The sequence below is a fragment of the Dipodomys spectabilis genome, unplaced genomic scaffold (genome assembly GCF_019054845.1).
Source record: "Dipodomys spectabilis isolate Male_0828 unplaced genomic scaffold, ASM1905484v1 ptg000360l, whole genome shotgun sequence".
NCBI lineage: Eukaryota > Metazoa > Chordata > Mammalia > Rodentia > Heteromyidae > Dipodomys > Dipodomys spectabilis.
The window spans coordinates 4,436,985-4,447,371 of NW_024871037.1; the positions used below are offsets into that span (position 1 = coordinate 4,436,985).

At 43.8% G+C, this 10,387-nt stretch overlaps 2 non-coding genes across 2 annotated transcripts; both read right to left on the bottom strand.

The window, feature by feature from the left end:
- Positions 1-7,562: 7,562 nt before the first annotated feature.
- Trnac-gca lies at positions 7,563-7,634 on the bottom strand. Its single transcript has one exon. It is a non-coding gene; the product is annotated as a tRNA-Cys (tRNA).
- A 1,245-nt stretch (positions 7,635-8,879) lies between these two features.
- Positions 8,880-8,951, bottom strand: Trnac-gca. Its single transcript has one exon. It is a non-coding gene; the product is annotated as a tRNA-Cys (tRNA).
- Positions 8,952-10,387: the final 1,436 nt, after the last annotated feature.

Below are 10,387 nucleotides of genomic sequence, written 5' to 3' on the forward strand. Positions count from 1 at the left end.
TAAATAAATGCCTGCTAACATACACACACTCTCTCTCTCATCCTGAAATTATAGCCAGGTCTGTCAGCTAAAGTCACGCCCAGAGAGCCAAGAAGACGATCTCTCAAGATCTCTAATGGGTATATTTTTTTCTGACTCTACCTTCAGACTCCTTTCTATTCCACAAAAGCCACTAGCACAGAGAGAGAGAAAGAGAGAGAGGGAGGGAGAGGGAGAGAGAAAGAGGGAGAGGGAAAAAGAAAGAGAGACTGTTACTAGTAGAAAAGTATTCTGTCTTTCTAGTTGCTCTGACAGAAAGTAACCAGTCCATAACAGAAATGATAATTTCTGTGTCCCAAACTTAAACACAAGACTAAGGCTTTTCAGGACATCTTGGAAGGGCATAAAGGCTGTAATAAAAATAACTCCAGCTGGGTGCCGTGGCTTACGCCTGTCATCCTAGCTACTCAGGAGGCTGAGATCTGAGGATCACGGTTCAAAGCCAGCCTGGGCAAGGAAAGTCCATGAGACTTTTTTTTTTTTTGGTCCGGTCATGGGGCCTGAACTCTGGGCCTGGGCGCTGTCCCTCAGCTCTTCAGCTCAAGGCTAGCGCTCTACCACTTGAGCCACAGCGCCACTTCGGCTTTTTTCTTTTTGCTTATGTGGTGCTGAGGAATCGAACCCAGGGCTTCTAGCATGCAAGGCATGCGCTCTACCACTGAGCCACCTTCCCAGCCCCATCCATGAGACTTTTTATCTCCAATGAACCACCAGAAAACCAGAAGTAGTGCTGTGGCTCAAGTGGTAGAGCGCTCACCTTGAGTTGAAGAGCTGAGGGACAGCGCCCAGGCCCAGAGTTCATGACTGACAAAAATTAAAAATAAATAAATAAATTACCTGAATAAAAGGCATGATATTTTATTTTATTTTTTGGGGGGTCCAGTTGTGGGGCCTGAACTCTGGGCCTGGGCGCTGTCCCTCAGCTCTTCAGCTCAAGGCTAGCACTCTACCACTTGAGCCACAGTGCCACTTCTGGCTTTTTTCTTTTTGCTTATGTGGTGCTGAGGAATTGAACCCAGGGCCTCAGGCATGCAAGGCAAGCGCTCTACCACTGAGCCAACTTCCCAGCCCCGGCATGATATTTTAGACTAGTACACAAGCAAAACAAAAAAAGCTGTAATAAACCCAATCTATTGTTTTAGATTTTTTTAAGTAAGTGGTTAACATCCTAGAAGAGATGAAATTTACAAAATCTATCCCATGAATCACTACTACTCTTTAGACTAAGCTTATAAGGAATAATGACACCAGTACATTAGTGGGCAGATGTACTGCTGTGTTCTTCATTATATTAGCACTTACTTAACCACCCTTGGTTCTCCTAACAGCACACACAACAAAGCCTTTGATTATCACCGTAAGAATCTGGTATGTGGGGCTGGGAAGGTGGCTCAGTGGTAGAGTGTTTGCCTTGCATGCATAAGGCCCTGGGTTCAATTCCTCAGCCCCACATAAGCAGAAAAAGCCAGAAGTGGTGCTGTGGCTCAAGTGGTAGAGCTCTAGCCTTGAGCTGAAGAGCTGAGGGACAGCGCCCAGGCCCAGAGTTCAGGCCCCACCACCAACCAAAATAAATAAATAAATGAATGAATAAATAAAAGCATTGGGCTATTTAATTCCCTTATATAAAAAAAAGAATCTGGTATGGTTCTCAGTTAAGAAGACCAGTGGAACAGATGCTGTCTATTCAGAGTCTAGACAATGGCTCTCTATTTGGCAGTCCTGGGGCTTGAACTCAAGGCCTGGGCACTGTCCCTGAGCTTCATTTGCTCAAGACAGACATGGGCAGACTCAAATAGCCCAAGCTGCCCGCTGGGTGCCCTCACTGTATGTACCTGCAAAACAAATAAAAAAATCGTACTCATCCATTAGGGCCTCAGATCAAATTTCCCTTCCTTAAAGAAACCTTCTTGGACTACTCAGAGATTGTCTTCATTGATCTCTTCTTTCACGGAAACTTCGGTAACAGCTATTGATTGTACCATATGTTGCGGGATTTAATCATGAACTGTCTTGGATTTCTTCAGGTGTTTTTGTTTTGTTGTTTATTTGACACAAGGGCACGTTCCAGAGAGAGAGAGAGAGAGAGGGAGAGAAGAAGAAGAATCTGAATACCTCACAATCAAAGAATTTTTCAGTAAGAGATCAGGGCCCAGGTTTGGTTTTTTTGTTTTTTGTTAAGACTCATCATTTTGTGTGTGTGTGTGTGTGTGTGTGTCGTGAGGCTTGAACTCTGGGCCTGGGTGCTGTCCCTCAGCTCTTCAGCTCAAGGCGAGCGCTCTACCACTTGAGCCACAGCACTACTGGCTTTTTCCACTTGTGTGTTGCTGAGGAATCGAACCCAGGGCCTCATGCATGCAAGGCAAGCGCTCTACCACAGAGCCACCTTCCCAGCCCCTGATTTATGGTTTTAACGACATGGCTTTTGTGCTGTTGTTGGAAGGCTGACTGTTTCACCCCAAATTCTGACTCATCCCGATGGTTTTCCTGATATCTCAAGCTCCCACAACTTCCTACCGAATGGCCGGAATAACGGCCTCTGCTTTTGGACTCTCCTTTTTTTGTGTATGGCCATTTCAGCCTGGCCAGGGGGGAATGCGTCTTCCACAGACACTTCGGGAAGTACTTAACTCTTGGTTGCTCTTCCAATAATAACCTCTTAATAACCTTGGCTCACCTAGGCCTCTCAGGAGTTCTTTGACGACTCTCTGCTGCCCCCTTGTGTCAGATCGTGGTGTTGTCCTAGAGCTTTCAAGGAACCCGGCCTTTCCTTCACTCTTGGTCTGGTTAAATCACATAGATTGGGTACACCTGGTAACAAGTGGGTGAGTCATAATGCAGCAGTTTGGGGCTTACCTAGTCTTTTTTTCTTGGTAGTCATGGGGTGTTAATCCTGACCTTTTGTGCACACGCTAGCGCAATACCACTTTGAGCCACGGCTCCACTTCCAGTTTTCTTGATGGTTCATTGGAGATGAGAGTCTCACAGACTCTCCTGCCCTAGCTGGCTTTGAACCCTGATCCTCAGATCTCAGCCTCCTGAGTAGCTAGGATGACAGGAGTGAGCCACCGGTGCAGGAGTCTAGCTATTGTTCTTTTTGACATTGACTTTCCTGTTATAGTCAGATTTTTCTGATCTTATTAGATACCAATCGATGTAATGTTAGATACTAATAGATGAAATAATAGATAACAGTAGACTTTTAAAAATACCAGGCATCTAGACAAGATGGAAGATACCAGATATCAGACATCTATAACAGATACCAACACAACATATTATGGTGGCTCTCTGTGTGTACGTGTGTGTGTGTGAAGCCGTGGAATTTTAGGCAAACCACTTCTCTCTCTCTCTCCCTCTCTCTCTCTCTCTCTCTATCTATCTATCTGCTTTCTCGCCCTCATAAATAACAAGGGTAAATCTGATGGTGTGTAGCTTCTATGGCTGCCTGGTAATGTTGTTTAAAATTAACATTTCTAGGCTGGGAAGGTGGCTCAGTGGTAGAGTGTTGTCTACCATGCATGAAGCCCTGGGTTTGATTCCTCAGTACCACATACACAGGAAAAGCCAGAAGTGGTGCTTGTGGCTCAAGTGGAAGAGTGCTAGCCTTGAGCAAAAGAAGCTCAGGGACAGCGCCCAGACCCTCAGTTCCAGCCCCAGGACTGGCCAAAAATAAATAAATAAAAACATTTCTTTCCTTTTGCCTTATTGGTTTATCCATCTTTGGGAGGGTAAGTGGTGGGGGGAGGTACAGAAATGGCAGACAAAGGGTGAACAAATGCAGCCATGGTCCTCAGTAGACACTCCGTGGAATATGGACTCTACCTCCTTGTAGGTGAGGATTGGGAGTGAGGGAAAGGGCTGACATGGTTTGAAAAGAAATGTACTCATTGCCTGACTTACAGAGCTGTCTCCCCTCTGTCCATCACCTTCACAATAACAATAAAATATATTCTAAAGCTGGGAAGGTGGCTTAGTGGTAGAGTGCCCAATAGAGAAGTAGCTACTGTTTAGTAGAGAGCACTGTGGGACTCGGAGATGTGAACGTGGAGAGAGGTTTTAAGTTGTTAATTACTTGATTTAATGAAGACTTATTAGTTTAAATTGACATTGAAATATTGCTTAACAAAGGAGGAGGAGGAGGAGGAGGAAGAGGAGGAGGAGGGGAAGGAGAAGGAGAAGGAGAAGGAGAAGGAGAAGGAGAAGGAGAAGGAGAAGGAGAAGGAGAAGGAGAAGGAGAAGGAGAAGAAGAAGAAGAAGAAGAAGAAGAAGAAGAAGAAGAAGAAGAAGAAGAAGAAGAAGAGGAGGAGGAGGAGGAGGAGGAAGAAGCAGCAGCAGCAGCAGCAGCAGCAGCAGCAGCAGCCAGGGGCCAGTGGCTCATGCCTGTCATCCTAGCTACTCAGGAGGCTGAGATCTGAGGATCACGGTTCAAAGCCAGCCCCAGCAAGAAAGTCTGTGAGACTCTTATCTCCAATAAACCACTAGAAAACCGGAAGTGGCACTGTGACTCAAGTGGTAGAGCGCTCGCTCGCCTTGAGCTGAAGAGCTGAGGGACAGTGCCCAGGCCCAGAGTTCAAGCCCCATGATGAAAGAAGGAAGGAAGGAAAGAAGGAAGGAAGGAAGGAAAGAAAGAAAGTCCTTACAGAATCAAACAAGAATCCATCAATTACAACGTAATGAGTTTTAGCTGTCATTTCTTTTTTCAAAAAAAGACGAGACTGAGAGGAAGCTGGTTTCATGAAAACTCAAGCGCAATTTATTTTCTATGAAGGTAGAATATAATCAAGAGTCCTTTGATTATTTTACAAAGACCCCTGTGATCTAGCAACCTTAAAAAACAAAACAAAAAAACCTCAAATAGAAGTCAGGAGAAATCTGTACACAGATTTCCTTCTCCTTCTGTGCTACAGATGGCCCATCTATGGCTGATCAAGTTGTAACTGACCCAAGGACTAGAGAGCCTGTCTAGCTCTGTCAAATGTTAAGCCAATTATACTTGGATAGGAAACTTGACAATAGAAATTCCCAACATATTATTTATGGACATTTTAATGATCCATATGATCCACAGACAGCATGCCACCCAACTGATGTGCTTTATAGAAGAAGGGAAAAAAGGGCTGGGAAGGTGGCTCAGTGGTAGAGCGCTTGCCTTGCATGCCTGAGGCCCTGGGTTCGATTCCTCAGCACCACATATGCAAAAAGAAAAAAGCCGGAAGTGGCGCTGTGGCTCAAGTGGTAGAGTGCTAGCCTTGAGCTGAAGAGCTGAGGGACAGTGCCCAGGCCCAGAGTTCAGGCCCCACTACCAGACCCCCCCCCTCCCAAAAAAAAAAAAAAAAGAAGAAGAAGGAAAAAAAAAAAGTACAATAGTCAATACCGTGAACAAGTCATTAAAGAAAAGGAATCGGTGTGTAGCTATTTTAAAACTTATATCAGAGCCGGGTGCTGGTGGCTCACGCCTGTAATCCTAGCTTCTCAGGAGGCTGAGATCTGATGATCGCGGTTCAAAGCTAGCTCCGGCAGGAAACTCCGTGAAACTCTTATCTCCAATAAACCACCAGAAAACTGGAAGTGGAGCTGTAGCTCAAGTGGTAGAGCACTAGCCTTGAGCTGAAGCGCTGAGGGACAACACCCAGGCCCAGAGTTCAAGGCCCACAATTAACCAAAAAAAACAACAACAAAAAAAAACTTACTTATATCAGGCTGATGTTCTGGTTTCAAATCAAGAATTCAAATGCAACCTAAAACTTTGAAACCAATACAGGAAGGAGAAAGATTAGAACTTATTACCAGAAGCAAGAACTTTATGGAAGGGGGTTAGGAGAGGGTGGAGAATTCTAGAGGCTCAGCAACAAGAGAGAGAATTGAGCAATGGGACTGCATCACCAAGCTGCAAAGTTTCCCCACAGTGAAGACTTAGTAAAAAAGACAGCCTGGCCTCTGGAATGGAAGAAGACCTCTGCCAGCTATATCTCTGACCAAAGGAAATAGCTCTATTCATACATAAGGGTCCAAGGAGATACATAGAGACGTCTCCGGAGTAAAAATGGGCCCAAGCTACATATGAAGAAAATGTTCCACATCTCTGGCCATCAAGGAAATGCAAATCAAAAAACATGGAGATTCCATCTCATTTCAGTCAAGAATACCATCAGCAATATGACAAACAACAAATGCTGGCAGTGACATATATCTATATCCTATATATTTATATACATTTATATATTTATATATAATATATGTAATATATAATACATCATTATATCATTATGTGATATATTATAATATACACTATATAATTATAATATATAATGTATGATATAATATATACGTCTATACATATATAAGTATATAATATTACATAATAAATATATACTTATATATAAATGTTATATTTATATATGCATATATTTACATAATATATTCTATTTATACATGAATATATCTACATGTTATATAACATTATATTTATATATGAATATATTTGCATAATACATCATATGATATATTTATACTTCTATATGAATATATATGAATTTTACTCATCCATTAGGAAGAATAGTATTGTATCATTTGCAAGGAAGTGGATGGACTAGGGGGAGGGGGCAGGAATTATGCTACGTGAAGTCAGGCTCAGAGAGACAAAAGGCTTTCTTGCATACATGGAAGTTAGATCTAAATTGTAAGCATCTATGAAAACATACCCAGCACCGCAGGCACATATATGCGCGGGCAAACTAACTAATCTGCTGTGGTGTGTGAGGGATGGAGCCCAGTGGGTTAACTCTTTGGAACAACTGATTTGAGCTTTACCACATGAAGACCAGGAAGGGAGGTGGGGTTGAAGGCAGACAGAGGGAGAGGGGAAGGGTGCATGGAGAGTCTATCTCTGAGTGCTTCAGGGTTTCACTGGGCTTGAGTTTGTGGTAGGAGGCAATGAATGGGCTGGACTGTATCTCTGAGTCAGTCCTCCTCAGATTTTGTTTTAAAATAAATTTTATGTTTTTGTCAGTCCTGGGGCTTGAGCTCTGGGCCTGGGCGCTGTCCCTGAGCTCTTCAGCTCAAGGCGGGTGCTCTACCACTTGACCCACAGCGCTACTTCCAGATTTCTGAGTGGTTCACTGGAGATAAGAGTCTCATGGGCTTTCCTGCTTTGAGCCTCGATCCTCAGATCTCAGCCTCCTGAGTAGCTAGGATGACAGGCGTGAGCCACCGGCGCCGGCTTTAAAATAATATTTTATGGAGATTAAGTGATTATATAAATTTCACACATTTCACGGTATTGTGGGATGGTGCTACTTAGACTTACAAACACATTCCAAGGTTTGACAATACCACCATTTCTTCCACCTCAGCTGATATATACATTTCTTTCCTTTTGCTTAGCGTATCCTGTTCCCTCTTCTCCTTGGATTTTTTGAGCTCTAGATTTTGCCTTATCTGAATCTAGAACTTTTAGGAATTTTTTTTCCCACTCCTACCCTTCTAAGTCCAGAACTTTCCTGTGAGCTGCAAAAGTCTACCACAGGGGGCACCTGGATTTGAACCAGGGACCTCTTGATCTGCAGTCAAATGCTCTACCACTGAGCTATACCCCCCTCTGCAGAGGCAGGCCAGCTACGAATGTGTACTTCATTTTTACAGCCTACCTCCACACCTCATAAAGTAGCTTTTGTGTCTTGCCAGGCCTCCCCAGGGTTTCACTTCAATTCTTGTCCAGCCACGCCATGCATGCTTTTCTCAGAGCATGCATATGTATCTATTTTCTTCCTGCTGCTGAAAACCCAGTGCTTGTGTTCTCAGTGTCATTTTTCCCACCTTGTAAAGGGTCCCGAGTGAATCAATGGTGGTTTCAAGTATCAAGGCGCTAGATTCCGACAGCCTCAGATGAGGAAGGGAAGCTTCACCGGCTGTCCTCAAACAGGCTTCAGAAGTTCACATTCTGTTCTGAGATTGCAGGCAAATAAATACCGCATGTCATGCATGCATTGTACAGGGTGCCTGGTTTCTGCAGATTTTCCAAGAGAACCCTGGGCTAGGAATATGGCTGAGTGGTAGAGTACTTGCTTAGGTGTGCCAAAGGTCCTGGGTTCAATTCCAGCATTGTAGAACAAAAACCAGGACAAAGACAGTTCCAATGGGGGGAGAGGGGGAATCTTATGGAGAATCACTTTTAAAAGGCCCCCCACATTCACTTTTTAAACACCTCTGATTTCTAGTTCCATGGATTTCAACCAGAACATTTTCCATCTGGGTATCTCGAAGATTGGAAGAAGAATGTCAGAGATCTCCGTCACTGACAAATTCTCTTTACAAGGAGCTATCAGTTACCGGGGGCCCAGGATGGGACCCAAGCCAGGGCTTTCCTGGGGCCCACACAACCTCTCCCTCAGCCTCTCCATTCTCAGGCCCAGCGGGAACCCCAGATTTCAAATCCAGTATCTCCCCACCACCACAAATTAACCTTGTCATCTTCCGGCTCTGACCTACATCTCCACCTATTTGACTTGGCTATAATAATCATAGCTCAAAGGTACTAGAAACTCACAAGGTGCCGGGTTCTAAAACATATACCCACAGTCAGCCATGAGCCATAGTTATATGCTATAAGGATAATAGATAGATAGCTAGTTTATAGAGATAGATAGATAGATAGATAGATAGATAGATAGATAGATAGATAGATAGATAGATAGATAGATAGATAGATAGATAGATAGATAGATAGATAGATAGATAGATAGATAGATAATGCTATAACGGCAAAAGGCAAACCGGATTCTTTCAAGGCAAAAAAAAAAAAAAAAACTAAAAAGAAAGAAAAGAAAATAGTAAGAACACACAGGGGGCACCTGGATTTGAACCAGGGACCTCTTGATCTGCAGTCAAATGCTCTACCCCTGAGCTATACCCCCAGTGAGGCAGGCCTGTTTTCCTAGCCTATCTGTCTCTCTGAATCGTGCTTGTAAAAGCCTGCGGTGACTCAGAGACGCTATCATGGCAGAGAATTGCTGCTCCCTGGAAGGAGCCTTGAGTTTTTAAAAGGACAGGATTCCAAAGCACTCAATTCAGAGACCAAGAAACCCTTCAGCTTGCTAGGATCCAGAACCTCGTTTCCATCCATCCTCGTTCACAGGGGAGCAAACCTCAGTTTCCAGTTTTTTTTGTTTTTGTTTTTTTTTCTTTTAAAGAGCAGATTCTCCACAGATAGCAGTCGCATTAGAAGAAGGTAAGGGATGCTTCAATTCCTCCCATGGCTCCTTGGTCTAGGATTCTAGCACCTGAGATTCTTGGTCTACCTTCCCCACTTCCACCCCCCCCCCCAAGGACCCCATGGAGCTGAACTCAGATATAACCCCTCTCCCCCTAGATAGGTGTTGCATTCACCCCACTCTAGAAAAATATAACTGTCTCAATAACAATGTGTGTGAGAGAGTTTTTTCCCAAAACCATCACGGTAAGATGGTTTTGTGTGTGTGTGTGTGTGTGAGAGAGAGAGAGAGAGAGAGAGAGAAGTCAGATGCAAAACAGATGGTCAGTGAGCATGCTTATGTAACGGAACTTGCCAGAAACTTGGAGTATTGCCAATGCTGAAAGGTCATTTGATGCAAACAAAGAAGGCTTCCAAAAAAAAAAAGGAGTGTCTTCTTCAACAAACAAAATTAGTTTGCCCAGGCCTACCCCCAGAATTCCCCTTCCACTGCCAAACACAACCACAGTAACAGCAACCTGTTTTTCTAGACTTCACACATTATATTCTCTCTCTTATCTCCAATTATCTACCAGAAAGCTGGAAACTGAGCTGAGGCTCTAAGTGATAGAGCACTAAGCCTTGAACAAAAAAGAAGCTCCGGGACAGTGCCCGTGTAACGAGTTCAAGCCCCAGAACACACACACTCTCTCTCCCTCTCTCTCACACACACACACCAAGAACTGCAGTGCTGAAAGGGATTCAGGGATCATTTATACCAGCTATTTTTGCAGACCAAAACATACAGATTGAAAGACTGGGAATAAGGCTCAGACTCCAGGTCCATACCTTGAGTACAAAGAGGAACAGAGAGTAGGTGGTAGTCAAAGTTTACAAACATCCCTTGATAAGATAAGCAATGTAAATCTAATGTACTATAGGCCAACAAACTAATAACAATGCTACTTTGTATACTAAACATATGCAAAGGGGGGAGCAGCTTCTGTGGCGTGGCTCAGGTCTGTCATCCTAGCTGAGATCTGAGAATCACAGTTTCAAAACCAGCCTGGGCTCGTTCCAATTAACCAGCAAAAAGCCAGAAGTGGAGCTGTGGCTCAAATGGTAGAGGGTTAACCTGGAGCACAAAAGCTCAGGGACAGC